At 39.5% G+C, this 23,101-nt stretch overlaps 1 protein-coding gene across 5 annotated transcripts in view; it reads right to left on the bottom strand.

Moving 5' to 3' along the window:
* The window catches only part of LOC105207766 (T-lymphocyte activation antigen CD86), a 309,464-nt gene that overhangs the window by 219,980 nt on the left and 66,383 nt on the right, over nt 1-23,101 (bottom strand). For 2 of the 5 annotated variants that reach the window (XM_026134076.2, XM_039457593.1), the window contains exon 1: nt 15,714-16,169. The exons of the other annotated variants lie outside the window; for them this stretch is intronic. The gene's annotated coding sequence lies outside the window, so the exon portion shown is untranslated. Of the gene's footprint in view, nt 1-15,713; nt 16,170-23,101 lie in introns of those variants that run through there. 5 annotated transcript variants of the gene reach the window in all.

Genomic DNA, 23,101 nt, shown 5'->3' with positions numbered 1-23,101 from the left:
CTCCTCGAGTTTACGTTTTCAATAACGCGCGCGCCACGATGAGAAGTTGGTAGAAGAAATTTCGTAGAATAGTGGTCGAAAGTAGACGGTGTATCTTTGCGAGAAGTTAAAGATTGCGTTGCAATCGTGAGGGTGAGCTTTACTCGCGGAGCAAAAATCTTGTGATTCGTCGAGCCGCGCTCGCGCCATCAAGGACGTATTACATGTTTTTGTTTCCGGATTGCCCTGAGAGAAAGAAGAATTCGAAACAGCCCGAGGCGCGCGCGCGCGCTCGCGCGGCCGAGCGGAGCAAGGAGCAAAGAGGTATAAAAACAAAAGCAGGAGGCCAGAATGACGCATTGTCCCCGTCTATTGTCCTTCTCGCGAGATGTTCTCTCGGCTTCCTGCATCTCTCTTTTCCTGCACCCTTGAATTCAGAAACGCTTCTATCCCCCAGCACCGAGTCAATGCTATTGTCGCCTCATAAACAATTTGTTGGCGTATCGCCTGCTCGCGAAACTATTCGCTCGAATCCGAGAGGAGAAAAGAAAGATGGACCGAGACTCTGCGCGAGACTTTGCAGACTTTCTCCGTGTCAGACTTTCTCCGTGTATTTTACTCGCTCGCCTAACGACATAGTTATCATAATCGATGTATACGGAATATTACTCGCTCAAAGTTTGATCAGAGTTTAATGAGCGCCCGTAATGCTAATAGTAACCTAATTACGACGTTAAAGTTCAACTTAACAGAAATAGACGTCACGTTTTAGTAAATTATCCCGTGCAAAGTTAAATAGACGTCTCTATATAAACATGCGAATACGCGAATTATTCATCTGAAGAGTCAGACGCGTTTACACCAGAAGTATCAGCCCTACGCCCAGAATTCCCTGATAATTTGCTATTTGATCTGTGACGTGGAACACTTCGATTTTAGACGTGAAACCACATCGTTCATCTCGGCTACAATCTGCAATTTCCGCTCGCAGCTCGCAACAATTTGGCGTCAATTCCGCGCTCCGGCTGTCAGACGCAGTGGTCTGGTCGGAGATGTTAGCATGATCCGGCGCGTAATCCTCCGCTTGATTTTATGCTAAATTACATTAACGGGATAAATGGAGCATCCAAGACACCGCGTTAATTTCGCCGTTCGCCGAAATTACAGGGACGCCAGGGAGAGATCTCGAGAGCGCGAGGAGCGCGAACGACCTCTCGAGACTACGTACCTAAGGTAAAGGCAAGTAATATGCAGTAAGCTACTAATGTGAAATAAGGCCTTATTTTTTATTTTTTATTTTTTTTTTAATCACTGAATTCAAGTAGCAATTTGTTAGGTTTTTTATCTATTTTTTTTTATCAACACTGAAATTGGAGATTAAATTTTGGAGATTGAAATTAAGAGTTCTGGATAAATTAAAAGTCTTAATGTGCATTTATGATCGGAATAACGTTAATTGAAAAATGAATATTCCACATTACTACCTGCCTTTACCGTATATTCGCTCGTTTCTGCGCCGCGCGAGCTCGATAACGCTATATCGAAATCGTCTCTCGGCTAATCCTCGGGACGACGCTGGAAAATGCATCGTCGCGAGTGTAAGTACGAAGTCGTGTGCCGGGAGTGCACTCCGCGTCAATTGACGGCGGCGGCGACGCGTCGATGAAAAGAAGGATCGAAATTTTCCAAGCGGAATCGTCTCGAGCGAGTCACGCGCGCGACGCGACGCTTTTCCCATCGTGCGAGATCGATGCACGCCACGCGCGCGCACGTATATACTCACGCTTGCATTGCATGGCATACACGAGCGAGAGACACGGGTCAACGAATTTGTCCCCGGAGAAGGCGAACTTCCTTCGAAAACTTGACTCGCGTCGATGTTTCCCTCCCGACGTTTCCCGCAGTTCCGCAGAGGATTTCGACGATAACTTTAAATATTTGAAGATCTGTGCTTTCCATCTGGTCGGCTTCCACTCGATACTCGGCTGTTTATCCGCACCAAGATCCCACTCTCTCCTCCAGCCTTTCCCGTGCTTTCGGGAGAGCAGGCAAGAGAGAGGCTTTTGTTAACGACGCGGATCGAAGGAGGATTTCCGGCGGTCTGTTTCTTGTGTCTTCTGCGATGCCACGTTCAAACAGATGTCGAATGAAAGTCTAAGACAGGGCTGCTCTCTTTGTATTTTCACGGAAAATGCCACGCGATAGCTTATGTTAGTATAAATCTCACGCTGCGTTAAAGCCGATCGCAAACAACGTAACTCTAAAGTAAACGCGTGTAGATGGGAAAGGAAGACGCGCGGCGCGGCGCGGCGGGACAACGCAGTAAAGTGTAGAATGATACGATATTTAGCTTGATTTTTTTCTCTCTCTTTCTCTCTTGTTTTTTAGAGGAAAAGACGAATATATAATTCACGTAGAAATTAGACTGCTACAGCTCAGAGATCTGAATGCTAACTACTCAAAAATGTAAAAAGCAGCCGGGATAAACATTGAGCATTGTCGGAACGAAATATTCCTCCGAATCCCGAAGTAAAATCGTGAAATTTAATGTTACCCGCCGTTCTTTCGCCCATTCAAGCAAATAATCTCCGAGTTTCTTTCTCCGAAATATGGTACTCGGTAAACACACAGTCGCTCGAACGTGGAGCGGCGAAAACAGGGCGGAGAGAAAAGTCCGAAGTAAATTCAATACTTGGCGGTGCAAGTAATTTAGCGGCGGGACATGGAAGCCGAACGAAAAAAGAAGACGTGAAATCCAATTACGCAAATTCAAGCTCGTCGGCAATGTAGCGAAGCGACGCGGGGCGACGCGACGCGACGCGACGCGATAGGAAAGAGCGCGTATCCCGCGAGGTTAGCGAAATTTACCGTGAAACGCGGCGCGGCTAATAAGCTAAGTATTCGCCTCGAAATAGCTGGCGGGGGAGGGAGGGAGAGAGGGATGACCCCGCGGGAGGGCTCGAAAACGTTACGCGAAATTACGCGAGCGCGCGCCGCGAATGACGCTCGTTACAAGCGAAGCGTGACTCGCTGATATCGGGACGCGCTCATCATTTTTGCCGCACTCTCGAGCGCGACTTATTTTCGAGTTGCCAGCTCTGCGGGATGAATAGTCCGCTTAGAGCTGAAAATTTTCGTGTCGAGCTCTCTCGGAATAATTCCTATCCTATTTAACATCGTGTAATTCTGTCGGAAGGAGTAGAGTGGGAGGAAAGGTCTTTTCCACCCTTACCACTTTACGATTGCGATTCCCTCCCCCGTCCTCGGGGTTCAACGAGTGGGCCCAATTCGATAAAACTCGCTTGGTTTGATTGCATTGGACCCGCTTAAAAAAACTTGCAAAACTTACAAAAACTCATCTAAAAATTCAATTAAAATTTAATAATAGTAGAAAAGAGAAGGAGATTGTGAAAATAGGTAATGAGTGGTGAGGTACCATGATATCTCGTATAATTCGCATTCTAAAAACAATCGTTAAAATTACTTTGTTACAGTCTATTTAGACGTTGTGGAATGGTCACTAGTAATTAGTGTTCACTATATTTTTCTATAAAAGCTGAATTTCAGTTTACAGGTTGCAGAGATTTTTACATGTGTATACTTTTTACGTAATTTTGAAAAGTATATTGGATATTAATTTTTTAACTTTAGCTCGAAGGCCTTGAATATAGCTTTCAAATGTAATTGAATTTAATGCGTGACGTAATGTGTATGAATTCAGTACATAAAGTTGTATTATATATGAGAGAGAATCGTGAGCAATTTGCATTACTGATGTTATGACCGCTCTGGCGACTTTATAGTCTCATAGCGAATATTGCATAATTCTTACTAGCTGCAAAGAAATTATTTTAAATAGTTATTTTTTAAGTCAGATAAATTATTTTAAAAGATTATCTTTTCTCATATAAAATATATTTCATAAAATGTATTTAAAACCTTGTTTTGCACTTATTTATATGTAAGATCTAAGGATTATTAATGTGAGTTTTTATATTTAAACATGCCTTATGACATTAATTGTTAGAATGCCATGACCTATCTCATAAACGTAAATCTCTTTTCCCCTCTTCAATAAATTCACAATTACGTTCGTTCTATATCCCGTTCTATATGAACTTCTATCTATAGGGTGATTGATGGAACTCTATAGCTAACAAAAGGATGTTTATAAGAATTATGTCGCGTTAATATTTGTTGAGTTATTTTAAGAAAATAAAATATTCTAGCCCCCTCTTTTCTCCTCTATAAATGAAATATTTAATATAAATTAATATAAATAAATATAATTTAATGTTATGAATAAAATAAAAAATTAATAAAGAAGAATACATAATGAACTGAATTTAAATTAATTTGTTTTAAATTTTAATTCCAAGCATTATTGACAATCTCATTAAATCGTAAAAAACGCTAAACTTTAGATTTTAAATTTATTAGATTGTAATAAACGATAAACTTCAAGCTTCGTGACTTTTTCCATTCCAAGTCTATCTTTCTGCTCTAAAATAAACTGGTCCAAAGATTTGTCGATTTGGCATAAAATGCTCTTTATATACATTTGACATAGAATGCACTTTATAAAGGTTTAGCATGGAATGCCTTTTTATAGACATGTCTATTATATTAATTAATAAATTTAATTAAATTAATCAAATTAACATTAATTTATAATAGAATTATCAATTGAACAGCGAATTTTGTTAATCATCAGTAAAGTATAAAAAAAGGCAAAACATTCAATAAAATCTAAAAAGCCACTAGACTAATATTAAAAAAAAAAAGGATTTTTTCGACTCTCCTCCCCTCTCTCAATGAAAAAAAAGTGATTCGAGTGTGCGAAACAACAGGAGATAGTGTCTCTCAAGGAAATTGGCAAATGCGTTTCCAATTTCTAATTTATCAACCATGTGTCCTTGACAGGCCTGGCTTACCGACGTTTTTTCATAATTTTATCGAATTTTCCCTACATCCTCGATGATGCCGTGGCCGTTGTAGTAACTTTTTTCCTCGGCTTCTTTGTCGTAGATTATATCGTCCCCGAGTAAATTTGCTAAGGATATTACATTTTCATATGCAAACAAGGGGGCGTCGCGTGCTGCTCCGCTCGCGCGTTTGTCTCAAGCTGGCTTTATTCCGTGGAAAATTTCCTGTTTACAACCTCGCGGGAAAAAAGCTGGGCACCCTTTGATCTCGCGCCGTAGCCACGACCTACTTTACCATGACTTTCCCGTTTCCATACTGGAATTTTCTTTCCTAATTTCGTGACGACGAGACTAAGCGCGTGTGCGCGCGCGTGCTACACAGCATACCGACCAAAAGATCGGTAAAAAATTTTATATTAATCTTGTTACGCGGCGTATTGTTATCAAAAAGAGGAACGCAGTAAAGTTTCATATAAGTTTTCGTTGCGTAAATTTTATCGTAAGAAAAATTCCTGCCGATAATGCATTTTCTGTTAACGGAGTTCGCGTATCTGTATTAACTAGATCTGTGAGGCGCGCCATGGTAATTATACCTGGTAATTAAAACGCATGCCATAAAATTCGCGTGATTTGCATCAGCGTCCTACCGGTACGCTCGATTAATTAGCAGAAATTCTCTCGACACGAGCATTCTGCTCTCAGCGCACGCATTTTACGCTGCGCGTTCGCTCGACTGACTATGCTGCTTTCACGGTTAGAACCTGTAAAAAAAGAAGTACGACTTTTCTAGTCCGCTGTCCGAAGAATTGGCGAAAGTTGGAGAATGATTTGGAGCTGCGTGGTTCGGCATCAGTGGGAACCACTCGATGTCTGATGGAGGAGTAAAAAGCAAAGAGTAATGTCTTGATGTTTTCCACGCGAAAAAGAGAAGAAAAGAGAAGATTTGAGAAAAGGGAGCAGGATAGTTCCGAGAGAGGGCAGACACCATAACTATCATAGTTAGGGTGTCGTACTCGCTGCGAGCTCGTAGACAAGATAGCGAGGTACGCGCGAGTGCAATTAGAAGCGAGGGTACGGAAAGTAGCAACGTCGGGGCGTATACCGTCGGCGCTGTGTTTACGTCGGACGTCGGGTGAGTTCCAGGTCGGAAAATGTAGTCGCCATTAGCGCTAATACTTCGGCCAAGACGTAGGGCGTGCCGAGCATGCACTCGCAGGGCCGGCCGGTCGTGGCTCATGCTGCAGCGGGAGAGGAGCGACCGGGAGGAAAATAGATTCGCCCGCCTCGCTCAGTTGTGCCCGGTTGCAAGTATGCGCCGAGTAGTGCGTATATTACGAGACCGAGACTCTCCCCCTTTTCCGCCGAGAGGTAATTCCGTTTCGCATGACCGCTGGATGTAGTCCGAAAATGGAGAGTTTACTTAGGATACGTAAGAGAAGGCTTGGGCCAATAACGCTTTAAGCTGCGTCAGACAAATTTGGCAATTGAAGAGGATATACGTCATAACTGGAGTAAAGCATCGGATTAAATCGTCGCTGTTGGAACGATTTTTGAAATTGTTAATGAACGGTATAAGATTTTATTGCTCGCTTATTACATCAAATTATATTTCACAGCTATGAAATTGAAATGATCATAAATTAAATATAAATTATAATTTGAAATGATATAGAATGAATTTGTAATTACCTTTAAATTAATTCAATAATTATTCCAATAATTAACAAAATAATCCGTAAATAAAAGAAAGTGAAGATGTTTTATTCTATATATATATATATATATATATATATTACGAAAAATATTCATAATACTCGAAACACGTCAGTAGTTGTTTAAACAATAATATGTTCATCAAGGTATTGTCTTAAATTGCTCATTGTTAAGACTTTATCTTGAATTGTGGCAAGTTTATTTGTTTTGACAACTGCAAAACAAGATTTCACGGTGATGTGTGGAAGCTAGCTTAAATACCAAAAATTCTAATAAACATCGTAAAATTTTAAGCGATTAAAAAATTTCAACAACACGCCAGTTTTCACGAATTGTATTCTGTTTTAAGATTTAATTAAATAAAAATTTCACGAGAAGCTTTTCCTCACTAAACTTAACGTTTTAAATATTTTTGATGTTTACACATATAATTATATATATTTCTTTGCATACAATCTTTACTTATTTAATAATGAGATATCTTTGTTTAAGTAATTAAATTAAAAAACTGTAGAGTGACGGAAGCATTCTCTAAATGAATAGTAAATAAAACAGTAAATTAATTAAGAAGTAGAATAAATTGTAACATTTTAATGAGTAAATTATAACATTATAATGATAAAATTGTATATTACAATCTATTCTCTTATTTGTTTACTGTGTCCATCATCATTAGTGCATTTCATTCATCAATTAATTTACTGTTTTATTTATTGTTAATTTTCTGAAAATGTTTCTATCATTATAATAAATTACTAAATATATAACAACATATTGTCTTTATACATTCAAAATACATTTGAAACTTTACGGTGTAAATTAGTGAACTTACTCGTTTGTACATAGCGTTACTATAGCTGTCTTCCGCTCTGTGGAGTGGGCAGAGCGTGTTTCCTCCCTTTGTGAGGTCAGAATCCTACACCTTTCGAGTGTCTGTACAAGCGTGGGAAAGGGACTCTCGGATTTCTATTCAGTCCGAAACATCGGCAGGGATGTGGCGACGGCGGCCTATCTCGCGCAAAGCGTCTCGACTAGCATTCCTAGGAGCTTGGTTTCTACGGCGCTTAGTTATCGAGATGTACAGCGCCAAACAGAGCTACAGCAGCGTACAACACACGCGGAGAGAGAGACGTTGGTCCGAGAAACACATTCCAGCCGAATGAGAGGTGACTCGAGCTCAGGGGCTTCGAATTCCATTGGTGCCTGCGGCGCACGGATAGTCCTGTTAGAGCACTTGGTCGTCCTTGTCGTCGTCGTCGTCGTCGTCGTCGTCGTCGTCGTCGTCGTCGTCGTCGTCGTCGTCGTCGTCGTCGTCGTCGTCGTCGTCGTCGTCGTCGTCGTCATCATCATCATCGTCGTCTGTGTTCTAGCCACGACACAGCCACAGAGGCGAGAAAGGAGCGTGAATCCGAAGGAGGAGGCCTTAAGGGTCATCCAAAGAGACGAAAGCCGAGCTCGGAAGCAAAAAGTCGCTGCTGACAGCGACTAAGGAGAAAGAGGAAAGAGAGCTATCGTAGCCAAGCGCTGGCCGTGCAATCGGTCGGTTAGTATTGGCGTTGTCAGCCGCGTCTCGGAGGAGAAGGTGAAAGAGTAGGAGGCACCGGAGGAACTTGGCAGCGAAACGATTTCAGGCTCTTGGAAGCCAGTTAATTGCTCTGCACTGCGTGCGAGGCTGGTTGGAAGTAGGCACCGCGTGAAAGGAAGCCGAGGAAGAATTTTACGAACGTTACTGGTGTAACATGTTCCGTCGATATCTCTCTCTGTCTCTCTCTCTCTCAAAAAAAAAAAAAAAAAAAAAAAAAGTTTACAGTCGACGAAGCCGAGAAAACGCGAGCGAGCACACGCACGCACATATCAACGAAGTTATCCTCCCTGCGACGAGCTCGTCTGCGAAGTTACGGCCGCTCGTTGACCGATTTTTCAGTAACGATCGGTCGCTCACGGCTCAGCGAGCGAAAACGTGAATGTATATATCCAACTGTGAACAGCCACCGTAGTCTTTTGCTGTTTTTTACGCAATGATACTTATTTTTTATATATTATTTTTTTCTATAAAATAGGCTAATTTCCACAAACCAGCGTAATACGCAATTTTACACACGAAAAGAAGCTTAATAATTTATACAATTTATTCAGAGCAATTGTCGTTTATTTTTAAAACTATGTAGGAATTTAATGTACACAGAAGAGGATTAATATCAAATTGACAATTATTGTCTCACGTATAGGCAAGAATATAAAATTTTCAAAAATTTTGGTAGACAGACATAATGTGGATATATAAAGAAAAATTTTGTTTCACTAAGAAAAATATATTCATCTTTATCAATAATAATTTTCATTTTTAGTTTAGATGAAGAAAAAATATTGTATTGAAAATAGAATTTCTTAATCAAGAATAAAAATTTTTTAATATTATTTTATCAAAACAATTGTTCTTTGTGTTCTTTGATGACTAGTACATTAAAATAAAAAAAGAGAAAAAAAATACTTTGCTAAAATTTTAGATTATCAAATTCTTTAATCATGAAGTACTACGTGTGCTACGTGTAGGTGAATTTTCAAGTGCTAATTCAAATTTAGTTTTCGTTAGTAAAATTTTGGTAGCTTACAATAACATTTAATAAGATTTTGTTTACATTGAAACAATTTTTAGGTTAGTTACTCTAACGTCATTGCAACCTGTAAAGTAGAAAAAAAGTGTATAAAGAAAAAAGTTTTTAAAGTGTGAAAAATTTATACTTTCTTAATTTAGTTGGTAAATTCTTCACCCAGAATAGTTATAGTCTTAATGTATGAAAAATATGAATACATGTAGCACTCTGAAGTTAAACAAGATTTTATATTCTCGCTTATATACGAGACAATGATTTAGTACTAATGTTTTTTCCGTGTAATATTTACTGTCCACCATTACTCGTTATATTTCGCAGTTTTTTCTCATCTCTTTCTCAATAGTACCCGAGAAATTCTTCTCGAGAAATTTTTCCAACGAACAGTCTCTCGCAAATCTACAAATAGATGTTTGCAAAATTATAATATACTCCATTATTCTCGTGCTCACGCTTCTTTGCCGAACGAGTGCTCGAATGCACATGTACAAAGATACAGTTCACGACTCTCAAGAAATCTTGAGTCTTTTAAAACTAAAATGCACCCCCGTTTCAAAATAGCTTCAACGATCGTTTGACGATCGTTAAAACTTTATAGAATCGTTGGAAACTTTATGAACTGCCGCTTATATCTTGGGAGCGGCTATTATATTAATATCTCCCGTTATTACAAGAATGTATTTAAGCTGCCTGTCGAACTCACAAAGGAGCTAGCTGTAATGATAAACCTAAAGCATCGGGATCATTTCGCCGGCCACTAATTATAATGTAACTCTATCGATGCTCTTTATACACACAGGCGCACAGTCGCTGGGCGATTTTCATACTTCAGACATCGCGTGCGACTATATAATTAGGAGCAAACGTGCAGTTGAAGACAATTGGACGCCAGGGATGATTACAAGAAACTTGTTATAGCTTCCGTTGCGAGCGTGCCGAACTAATGGCGGTATCGTTCCTTGGCGATTACCGCTTATACCGCTGTTTGAGTGAATCTTACTGTAAACGAGGAGCATCCGGAGACTTATAGAGAAACTTTCCGTCTGAGCAAACTAAAAAAATCAATCGCGAGAATGCCGAGCGAATTAAAGAGCCGAGAGAAGAAAAAGCAGCTAACTTTGAAAACGTAAACTCTGCGTTGCAAGCAAAAAAGCTCCCGTTAAAGTATAACCAATTGAAACTTTTTCACAATGAGAGAGCTAATTATTCTAAGATGGGAAAACGATATCAGCGTTTTATAGAAATCTAACGTAAACGATGAAAATTGATATTTACATGATCAAGATATTTGACTTTTTATGTACGTAAAAAATTATTTAAAGCGCATGTATATAGTACATAATTTCAGACAAAATTCAGACAAAAATAGAAAAGAATAAGAAATAGGATAGAGTAATGGAAATTCAATTTAAAAAAAGTCTTCATCCAAATTGATCTCGTTATTTTTACGGTATAAACTATAAACTATTTTAAAAGTTACGAGCGAAAACACGAAGATATTCAATTTTTGTGTGTGCTAAAAAACTGAAAAATTAAATAACGTAAGAGGCTGGCGTATTTGAATACTTATTCCTTTCTCAATTCCAACATTTTATGTCTGAAGCATTCGGACGAAAATAAAAATAAGAATTTGAAACAGAATAAGGAGATAATGGAAACTAAATTTAAAAAAGTCTTTCTATTCAAATTGATCTCGTTATTTTTACGATAGTAACTATTTTAAAAGTTACGAGCGAGAACGAACACGATGAAGATACTTGACTTTTGTGTTATGCGCAGAATTCAGTTATTTAAAGCGTCGGTATATTTGATATAGGAGAATTGTGTCTAAACGATATACTCTTTTTTTTTAACAAATCTAATTTTAAGTTATGAAAGTGTAACAATAAAGTCTAATTTAAGAAAACTTAATGATAAAGCATGAAAAGATTGAATACCGTACAAAGAAGAAAAGTTATAAGCTAAAAAATGGGTTAAATAAATTTTTTAAGCTTACGTTTTTAATAAAATGATAAAATTCCCATTAACAAACGCATTATCAGCTTACACGAGATATTAAAGATATGATTTTCGACGCTTAATGTATTGTCGCACCTCTAGCTAGCACTGTCATTTTATTCTAGTATGTCGTTTTAAGCATACTTATTCCTATATTTTATATCGGATTCTAACAAAAATAAAAATAGGAATGAAATTTGAAAATCATATTTACTTACGTATAGATCGCGAATAAACGTACGAGTCTCGGGTATAGACATTTACATGGAAAATCGATGTTAAGTCAATTCCCGGGAATGTACGATCGGCGCAGCCGCCCGGAAGCATTATCCCGATCTATGTATGATCAAACACGTCCGCGGCATTTCCATAATTATCGCGCTAGCTATTAGGAACTTCCAAACAGATGAAATTCAAAGGGCAGACATATCGTATCCATAACAATAACGCTTTGGCATTTTTAATTCCCCAAGACTTCCAAGACCTTCTTCGTTGCTTTCATCTCGTTTTTTTTTTATTTTCATGCCAACTCCTCCTCCCGCGATCCGCGATCGATTTCACCCGATCTCGTGAAATACCGACGACGACTGATGGGGATTCGATCGGCTTCTATGAGCTACTTGTAGCCCGCGTAAGACCGGATACCGACATTCGCCCTTGCATATCCCACTCCTCTCGAATGCCTCGACCTCGGGTATTTGCATAGCCGCATGTATTTCGCTCCTGAAAGAACTTTCCGCTCGACTGATCCTCGCCGTCGTCCCTCCATCTCCGACCACATCGCGTCTTTTCCTCGTCCGTATCCGCGATGATGAAATCTTCGGTGTTACGGCGCCGTAAAACCGGAATGAAACTATCGAATTTTTTCGTGGACTTTCGCGCACCCAGATGGCGAGAGCCCCCAGTCTTCACCGTCGTCGTTGTGATGGTCCTCGGTTGCAGTACGTATTTCTTTTCGTTCGCGCGGTGCAATCTCATATACGTCTCTCGTGAATTTCGCCTTGCGTCGAGACGGGCGACTTACGTCGCGTGAGATTGTTTTAAATGCGAGCACGGCGGATGCCGCGCGTGCGACGTATAATGTCGGAGTTACGATGTCGGCGCTTGTTCGAAATCAGTTCATGAATCTTCGTACTCTCGCGTACGTGCCACGTAAGTCATCTTTTGTATGCATCCTACCTCCATCTTTCCCCTTTCTCATCCTACGCGGCGGAGTATGCGCGGAATGACGACGCGACGTATTCGATTCTTTTTCATTACAGGACGTGACTTTTTATTCAGGTTGCTTAAATTCTTTGATTAATGAATGAATATTCTACATACGGAAACGTTGTGGAGAAAAGGATCGCGCGTATTTAGATTTGTTTATAAATAGAAAAGTTTAATGAAAAGGTATCTTACATAAATGGAACTATGCTATGTGTGCCCATCATCTGATACGTCAGAATTCTTAACACGATTTACATTAGGTTAAAAACATCTTTTTCCATTTAATCAATAGTCTGTTTTCATTTTCTTCTATTTTATTTAAATGTTTATATATATATATATATATAATATATATATGTGCCTCTCTCGTTCTTTTTCTCTTTTCTTAGAACTTGCGGAACTTCTTAAATTATATATAAATTCCATATGATTATTATTCTTGGATCTCCTGGACTTTTATATACGTGTAAATGAAGTGTACTATATATTATCCAAAAGATATTAGTTTAAATGTCAAATGATACTGGATTAAAATAAGAATGCTCTTTGTTGAAATATAAAAGGTTCAATAATGTGCTCCTTGTTCTTACTTTTCGTATCTAAATGTATTATAATTCTCATTTACATTCTTTTATCCCAATGCTGATGTTACACCGTTACAGTCGTCGCAGGTAACTGCAATCCATTGAACAGGCATTTGAATTTTAAACTGGCATTCGTCGATCCTAGAAGATCGATTGTTAACCCCATAATGATCTCTCCGCATTAAGGTGAACAGTTTTCGGAAAGAAGGATATTTCTTTCAAGTTATTCATACATTCCACGATTTGCATTTCAATTCCAGAGATTTCTGTATGTTAAAATCCGAAATATTATTTAATCAATATAGCTTTGTTCGGAACTCACGCTCATTCCATTAACAATATCACAAAATAATAATAATAATATTATAATAATGGTATAACAAAATATTCATAATAATATAACAGCAGTCTCTTTTGATAACGACAAAGCCAAATCAACAATTCAAAGCGACGTTTATCAAATTATACGTGTATATATATATATATATATATATATTGCATTTAATTATACAATACACATATTGCAACTAACTTTGGTGCAATGTTTTGAAGTACGCAGTAACAATTAAAGTAAAATGAGAATTATCGTGTCTTTTACGATAGCAATTTCAATCGGACACTAATGCGTACGACGATCCAAAATTCTGAATTTAGAACGTATTTGCAGTTAGTCAGCCGTAATGTAATTAGGATGAAGCCTTCATGTTCCATTGCTGAGAGTGATGATTTTCGAGCTGGATATGTATCCCTGATGAATGCGTTCATCCTACGCGTTAATTAACTTGCTCGACCAATCGGCTGTCTTGTAATTTTGCAAAACATGTGCTCTTAATTATCAAGTGGCTAATCTGCTGAAACTCCCCGTTGTTAACGAACTAGCACCCCGATTATTAGATTTTCAACAATCTGTTTTGCGTATACGTTTATACATACATATTTGAATTTGTGTAAATAGAAAAGTTTAATGAAAATGTATTTTACATAAATGGAACTGTGTACCCACTCAACTGATACGTCAGAACTCTTGCGTAAAGTTTAAAACATCTCCTGATATGATCGTAATATTTTTACATTATTTTATTTTATTAATTTATAAATCCTATAATTTTATATTAGATCAACTTCTTCCTCTGTTTGAAATCGTTCACATATAAAAAAAATTCTCTAAAATTATTCTAAATTGATCTTCTATCTTAAAATTGAAAGATAAATTTTTTTTTAATGTTTATAAAGAGAAGTAACAATATTTGATAAGATTAGAATACAGCATAATAATATTTTACTTCATTTACAATTCCAAAATCTTTTTTAATTTGGGATAATATTATTTGAAAGTTATCAATTCACAGAGGAAGAGAGAAAGAGAGACTATTAATTTATGCAAGAAACGCGATGACATCTCGGGAGGGAGTTGAAATGAAACGCGCTGATGTTTCCGCAAGCACCTAACTATCGGCCATTCATTAGGGTGGCTGCTACGGCCGCTTGAACGGCTCAGAGCCGAACTGCCGCAATTCATACTGTGACATGATGCTTGATAACAAAAGCGGCCCGGAGATCTCTCTCCTTATTAATAGACGACCCCGGATCTGCCATAACTAAGGCTGGAATGGTTAAAACCACCTACTCTCGTCGGTGAACGAAGATCGAGAATAATGTATGACGCGCGTCCCGCGGCTTTAAGCTCGCACGATCCCAAAGGGAGGAAGGCGGTAGCGCAATAATTACAAGTACATCATACAACGACATGTGCATGTGCTCGCGGGCGCACGTTAATTCTTACTAGTCATTAGCGTATGAATTGTCGGTGACGCGATTAATTATGAGACGCTAAACGGTCTTGGGTTTAATCCCTCGAGTTCGCTGTTTAGCTGAATGCGTTCCTGCTACGCGCGCGACCCATAGCCGCATACTCGTAACTCGAGCGCTAAGCGGCAGAGAAAGAAAGGCATTTCCGTTTTGACGACGTTGTCGCGACGCGCCATGATCGATTGTGACGTATCACGTTCATCAACCGCGAAAGGAGGACGGCACATATTGACTTTGCCCACTTGGAATCGCTTTTTGACATTACTGCTGCGATCACGCTTATCATCCAGCCGCGATCTGCGCTCGAATGCCAGGCTTATATAGCTACCGCGCGCGCCATGTAATTAACTAAATTAATTCTACCTCCGCGACGTATGCGATCTTCCAAAGAGATAAGCAATCTTTGTAATTAGACCGACAATCTGAACGCCCACGATACACGCCAAACTTTCTGCATAATCATGTAATATATCTCAAGAGTCAACGGATCGTACAAAGGGAGGAGAGTAAATCTTCTCTTCGCCTTCACTTGTCACGTCCATGACAAAGTCTATATATGTTGACGCATAAAGTTGTTCGCGCTCCCCCCCCCCTCCCCCTAAAAGCGATCTACCGAGGAATGACGCGCGATACACACGTGATCCATCGAGTTAGTCCGCTCGTTTATGTCAACGTGGACAGCGCCGTGGAGAGCGGTACTTTCTCAATGTCGCGCGGCGCGGTATCGCTCCTTACCGCATACGTATTTCCTAGCGCCCGGGGATTTACCGTCGTACTATATTACGACGTGCGTTTGTTTCACGATCAAAGTTGTTAAAATCGTAAAAGCAAGGGGACAGACTTGGACCGGATGGCTACGCGAGAGAAAGAGACAGAAGACTCACCTGTCGCCCCGCGCTTACGAAGATCGCGCTCCTCTTCGCGCTCCTCTTCGCGCACCCAGTAGCACTAATTGAAAACTGGAGAATCTCTGCTCACTGATCACACTTGTCAAACACGCCGGTGGTCCTCACAACACTGTTAGCCGGCCGCGTCTCGCTCGTTGCGAAAACGAGCCTCGCGTTCGAAAAATCTCGCCGATTCGACGAGTTATCTCTCGGCTCTCGGACGATTCAGCCCGCGCGGAGAATCCGCGCGATTGATCCGGAAGCTCTCTCGGGCGCAGCGAGATGCTGCGGTCGTCGGGAGAACGAGAGCGAAAGGGAGAGAGAGAGAGAGGATAGTCGCGCGCGCGGCAAAGGCGCGTGCGGTCCGGACACGGAACGTGAGTGCCGCTCGGTAGAAGCGACTGAACCGCCAGGCCGGTGGCGGAGCGCGCAGGTCCTACGGAACGACGTCCCACGTCGAGCTCCGGCGGCAGAGCAGAGCCAGAGAGCGGACAGGTACTCGTCGCTCTGGCGAGGGAAAATACTGCCGCCGCCGCGCCGTGCAACCCCCGGAACGTCGCCAAGAATTCGCCGCTTAATACGTTCGCCCCGAACTAAAGGCCATACGGTACGAAGGGCGGAAATGCGCATATACGAGGGCTGAACTTCGGATGGGGTCGAGCGGATAGATAGCTCTAGATGGATGAGTGGAGATGTCTTGCGTGTCTTGAAAATTAAATTCCCCGAAGAATTATTTTAACCAGCTGCCCGGAACCAAAAATGCTGCGGAGAGTACAGTATTCTACGTTCAACATGGAACATTAGTATCAAATTAAAACTAGTATATTTAATTCAACAATCATTGTTTGATATAACCGGAAAGTGTATCAACACATTTCAATAACGAGAAAGACTACACCGAAAGCAAATCTTAGTATTTAATAATTTTCTAGGTGAATTTAGAAACATGTACAAAATTCTCTAAACTGCGCGTCGCATACTTTTGCCAGACTTAAAACACAACTTTTTTAAAGAAGAATCCAGAAACGTAATATTACAAAAATTAAATTTCTAATAAATTTAATAATTTTGATTCCTACGATAAGCGCATCTCTATTATTCCAATTAATGTTTGATATATAAACAAAAAATTATACTTTGCTTTTATGTACACACAGAGCAAATAATCTTTTGATTGCAGATGCAGTAAGACGAAACAGTGAAAGAATGATGTATGATACATAATTAGAATGAGATTTAACAAAGTATAGGTTAATTGTAATATCTGGAATTTTTTAATTAAGTTGGCAAGATAATTACATAAAAATGATAATAGATTAAGCATCTCTTCGGCTTCGTAACGATTTATGAAGCAAGTTCTGTGGCATCGCTACATAATTTTCAAACTTTATAAAATCTTGATTTAATTAATTAGTACGCGTAGTAATCGGCGAGACAGATATTATAGCTGATAATCGATATACAATAATAACGAATGTCACGCGAGAATATCACGCGAAGTTCGTTTGACGTATTTCACGAAATCCTAATACCTCTGCCTCAGGGTCTCGAAAGAGCTTTCTACAAAATATTTCAGGTAACGTTGCCATTTTTCTGGACATCCAATTATATCCAGCACGCATTTTATGGACGAAATTTTCGTGCTCCTCGTGATTATCGCATTTCTATAAACCGCGTTCTGGAAAAGCTCCTTGCAATTAGTCAATCGGTCGATATCGCGACTGACGCCCATTTACAAGGGTATGAAAACAAATTCGCGCTGGCATGTCCCGAGAAAAAAAAAATTATTCTCTCCGATCTATGCAATGTACGTGCCGCAAATTATACGGTGGAGGTACTATTTATTCAGCGAAATATGTATGTATGTCTCTATAATATAGACGTCGTGCTGAACCATGCGAGGCTCACGGAACGCTGCGTATAAATCTCGCGTAAATGAATTAGCTATTTCGAATCGGTTTATTCGGCGAGTGTATCCTCGCTCTCTCTCTCGTAAAACTCGAGGAGCTTATTACTGGCTAATACTACTTCGCTCCTTATTTATGGCCGGACAAGAGCGCGCGCTGCGCCGCGCCGCGTCGGTGTAATACGTGTGGCATGCGAATATCGAGTTGCGCGATTCACCATGCATAATATTAGCACGATATTATAGTTCCGCCGTGGATTACGGCACAGGACCGGGCCGAATACCTAATAAGGATTTTACGACTGTCTAGGAAATCCGTGATTAGGTTCTCAACTATGCGAGCCGAGTCGCAGCGTAACCATCGCTTGCGCACGTTCGAGCATTCGTACCTCATCGACATGCCGCCGGCTCCGTATCCGGATATATTGATCCAAGACGAGAAGATGAAGCCTCGAACGTATTGTTGGCGGAGCACATTAGACGCTCGTACGAGCGAAAGTTGAAATTTTACTACGGAAAAATTGACCTCGCGAAACTTGTTCCTTCGAGCTACAATACTCTTCTGAAAGAAGATCCCGTGTATACTCGCCTGTCTTAAAGCACGCGTTTTATTGCATGTATATCTGACTGTTAAATTAAAAGTTAATCGAGTTGGAAGTAAATTTCGTTATATCGCGGCGCTGGCGGATTTCTTTTGTGGCAAGACCAGAGACCAGTATACAAGAATGATAAAGCCTTTACTTCCACAATTTGCTCATGGCACACGCGTATCGTTCGCATTTAGATTCCGTGCCGGGGTTCACTTTGCGGGTCTCATTTCACGTTCTTTATCTCGACTAAAGTAAAATAAGAAGCGGAATTTATAGAATTTCCAACGACGAAATCGTTATTGTTTGTTTCAACCGTTTTGCCTTTTGATTGCTTTTTGGTAAGATAAGACCCTATAAATAAGGATACCATTTTCATATTATGCGTAAGCTATTAATCTTGAGCTGTTAATCTTTGACCAAAGCTCAACGTACATTTGGCTTATGATTGCTTTCATATATGCTTTAATTGATAATTATTCTATTTTCACGAGTACTAAAAGTTAATTTGAGATTGAAAAACGCATTTTTATTTTTATTAGATATCGATATGGAATCTTTAAAACTGTAATTATAATAACAAAACAATTATTATAATTTTGGTACTCATTTGGTATTCATTTATGGAGCAAATGATTTGCTCCACTTAACAATCGAAGGGTTAATATTTACACAGCGTGGTAAATATTATTTAAACAGTGTAAACCGACTTAATTAAATTTATTATGCATATAAAAAATAATTAGTACAAAAGGAAGAATATTCTCAGCTTCGAATGCGCTCGATACGCTGTAAAAGTGTGTAGCTCATGTGAAAATCCTAATAATATTCATTGTACTGTCAGGTAATTGCGCAACGGAGCATTCCGCGCGGAAATTGCCTAGAAATTGCGGAGAATACGGCACGATCTTACGGCCCGTCGGTTACGTTTGCGCGGGAGCTGTTTCTCCCGCGGCTTATTATTGGATTTTCGACAAGTTCGAATACTTATTTAATAAGATTATTCCGCTGGGCGGCGCGACGCGCGAGTCCGCCGTGCTCGGGGGATCGTCTCAATTTCTGATTTTGCGGATTAAACCGTTTCTCCATGACGTCGAGTTCGCGTTTATCGATTCGCGTCCGCACGTTTACGTTTTTTTTCGCGTATGATTTATTAATGCACGTACCACGAGGCGTCCCGCGTGATGCTTCGTCTCAATTAGCGTCACCCATTCTCGCACTGGCGGCTTTAAAAGTGATCGAGATAGGCAGTCGGTCAGAGCAGCAAAAAAAAAAAAAAAATGAAACACGGTGTGACCTGATTACATTGAACAAAATATTTCGAATATTAATTTATAAGTGATGCTATTATATTATTCTTCATTTTTCATTTGAAAAACCTTTAACAAGTAACTTGTTACAATTATTCGTTACTCAATTGAAAAAGTAATTCATTAACGTTACTCAAAAAATAGTGTGACAATTTTCATCACTTTTTCACCGAATTTTAATCATCTTTTTTATAAAACAAAAATTATTCTATAAAAAAACCATTAAATTAAAAAAAGTCGTTCAATTATCCATATCGCTAATTGATTACACAATTATCTTTACAATATGAGTTCTATGGTGACTGTAGTATATTCTAGTAATAAGTTTGAGCATCCTACATCATTTAGATGCTGTGACAAAATTATTTTCAGATATATATCCAACTAAATTTTTAGACGTTTTAGCAAAATCGTTCTTCCGTGTGCAAGAGGATGAAAATTGTTTTCGCTGTATCACATGATACGCCACACGACACGTCACATAATGATTACGTATATCATACATCTGATTCACAGTTCTTTCTTCGCGCGTTATAATTAAAACGCATGAAGTCCCTGCTTGTCCCGAACCTGATTGCACTTCTCATAATCGCTGTTGCGAGTTATTACGATTGCTGTGCGATAATGTCATCTGTTTTACTTTCCAATATGCAACGAAATAACTCATCTGCAAGCGATGTTCTGCCTCATAACGATACGAATATGCAAATGGTCAGCCCGTATTGCGTTAGATTTTCAATAATATAGTCTCTGACGAATTTATAATCGCAAATTTTCCATAAATCGATTATTCGAAATAACCTTATTTTTGTTTTGCAGATGTTTCCAAAATGATACACCTACAGAAAAATTTTTGAATTCAATGCTGTCACTCTTTTATGTATCATAAAATAAAATTGTTATATTAACAATCATAAGTATTGTTGAAAAGGGAATATTTTATACTTAAATAAAAAATTTGTTAACATAGAATAAAATTATCTTGTTGCCCCATTAATTTTCTCAGACAAATTTAGATTAGATAATGGAAATTTGACAAATCTCACAACATTCTTGATTTAACAGATTTAATGGAGCTGAAAAAAATTTTAATTGTTTTCTAATAAAATATTACGAAGTCTTACAAGAGAGTTTGCTTCGTAAAATATAATTAAAAATATTTTGTCGCAAAACATAAAAGTTCACATCATATATTATTAATTTTTAATAATTAAATTATTAAACTAAAAAGATCGAATTGGACGCTAAACGTCAGCCTTTGGAAATGAGTTCGTAGAATCGATAGTTTGGAAAGTTTCATGAATCACCGTATTATAAATCTGCGAGATGCATTATGAAGAAAAAAAAATATCGATAATTCCACGCGAAAACATGTTGGAGCATTCCTCAAGCGGCGAATAACTGTTTCTTCGTGATAAATGACGCGAATATCTCAGCGTCACTTTCGTATACTTTCCCCTCGCGCACCGGGGGTGGCTTATTTATGACTGTTGCGCCGATAATTCGTCATTCTACAGTCGTTGCACAGGTCGCGAGCGCAATTAAACGCAATTTTGCTTGTATGTGCCTGCAAGCGCAGCGGTTGCAGGGGCAATCATTGTCGCGCCTGAAACTGCAAGCCGCACTCTCGCCGGGACTCCCGAGCTCGTGTTCCACTGCGACTGCAACACGACGCTACGTTCGCGGTGCGGAACTTTCGGCACGATTCAACGATTTCGCCGACAAACACCGCCGCCGCCACTGCAAAGCTGTAATTACACGCGGAGCGGCGCGCGGGCGACGCGCCCCGAGTGTAACGGCAACGACGATCGCCACTTTTCGAATTATTACGTGCACGCTCTCTCGACCCCGGAATACTCGCGACACGTGCGCTCGTTGCACTCGGAACACGTGTGACCTACCTACTATCGCCATCACCGACCAAATGATAGCGAATATTTCGTACGATACCTCCGGTTCCTAGATCCGCTGTCGCCCGAGGCAAACACAACTCTCTTGGCCGCATCTCGTTAGAAGGTCCGTTACCAGGTCCGTCAGTGTTTTAATCTTAACTTTGACGATGAATTCTTTCAATTTGTTTGAAAAATTAAGTCAATTTTATTTTCATGTTCTGTAGTTCTTCAACGCTTCTTTGTTTCCTTCAACGATGCGCATTGAAAAAAAAGAATTTAATAATAACGATTGATCCTAGATAATGGAAGAAAAGTCGCCAGTATACTGCATACACAGTCTTACTAAAGCGACACCCTCTTGTTTCTCAGAAATTAAACATTGCACGGTATTAATATTAATAAAAACATGATCTGCATTGATAAATAAAGAAGCAAGAATCCATAGTTCAGTCATTCATTTGGTGAAATAATTCCAGTCAAGAACGGTTCGTGACTGGAAACAGAATCAAAACTAATAATTTACAAATTATTAAATTATAATATTTATAATAATTACTAATTTTAATTATATTAACCAAACATTTAATTAAAATAATTTCAAAATTGAGTAATTATAGTATTTAGGTTTGTTATTATGAGAATCTTTTCAGGGTGAAAAATCGATAGGCGAGGTATCGCGGTCAGAAGATACGCTGCTCTAAGCAGATGTTTAATTTGGCTCTGTCAGCCGGAATTCGCGTACGCGGCGTAACCGCTTAACCTCATAATCGCGGCGTTATTTTAAACTGTGAAGGGCAGAGAACGGTCTAATTATTTATCTGATGGATAAAAATCATAATAATTGACGATGGGCGCGATAAATACGTTCGCGTGGAGGTGATTTAAACGAAACGTGACGTAACATCAGGGCTTTCCAGCGTGATAACTATTAATGTTCATTACCGCTTTTGATTTAATAACTTCGTTGCAATTTCATCGAATATTAAAAAGGCATTATGACATAATGGGGTAAAGCCATTTTTGACATGTACAATATAACCCGTGACGCTCCGCGCATAAATGTACGGCGCATTGTTCGTCCGGGCGCACTTGACACCTCTCGACGTACAAACGAGAACGATTATTGAATCCGAATTAATGATTAATTTCGCTTGTAAATGAAGATATACGCTGGCGATGCATTATGTATTAACATTATCCGACGTGAGGTCGGAACAAAAACACGTTCCGGCTCTGTGACGAGCGCGCGATCGGTAATGATGTTATCGGTGCGAGAGCGGGCAATGGAAGCGCGGCACGCTTTTAGTTTATAAAGCAGCGAGAATTTCGAACAACGGCGCGCAACGCGACGGAAGCAATTCGACCGCCACTAACGTTACCGTTTTTCAATTTATTACAGAATGATCTGCACAGAGGCGGCGGTAACGTATGCGGCCCACACACCATCGCATTGCGCTGAAATGTACGTTATCCCACCGCATACATTCGTACACCTGCCCTGACGCTGCTCACAAATGTGCATCGCATTTACGTTGCATTCATTCGTATGTTTCCGAGCAAACAACCGCACGCGACTGTGGTTAGCGACCGGCATAGTTTAAACCCTCATTTACCGATAAGGATTAATAATTAATTTAGGACTTATAATTGATGCAGCATCGCATATCATGCGAAGGACCGATATAAATCC

Source organism: Solenopsis invicta, chromosome 14 (genome assembly GCF_016802725.1).
Source record: "Solenopsis invicta isolate M01_SB chromosome 14, UNIL_Sinv_3.0, whole genome shotgun sequence".
Classification (NCBI taxonomy): Eukaryota; Metazoa; Arthropoda; class Insecta; order Hymenoptera; family Formicidae; genus Solenopsis; species Solenopsis invicta.
This window is presented reverse-complemented; position numbering and strand designations above follow the sequence as displayed.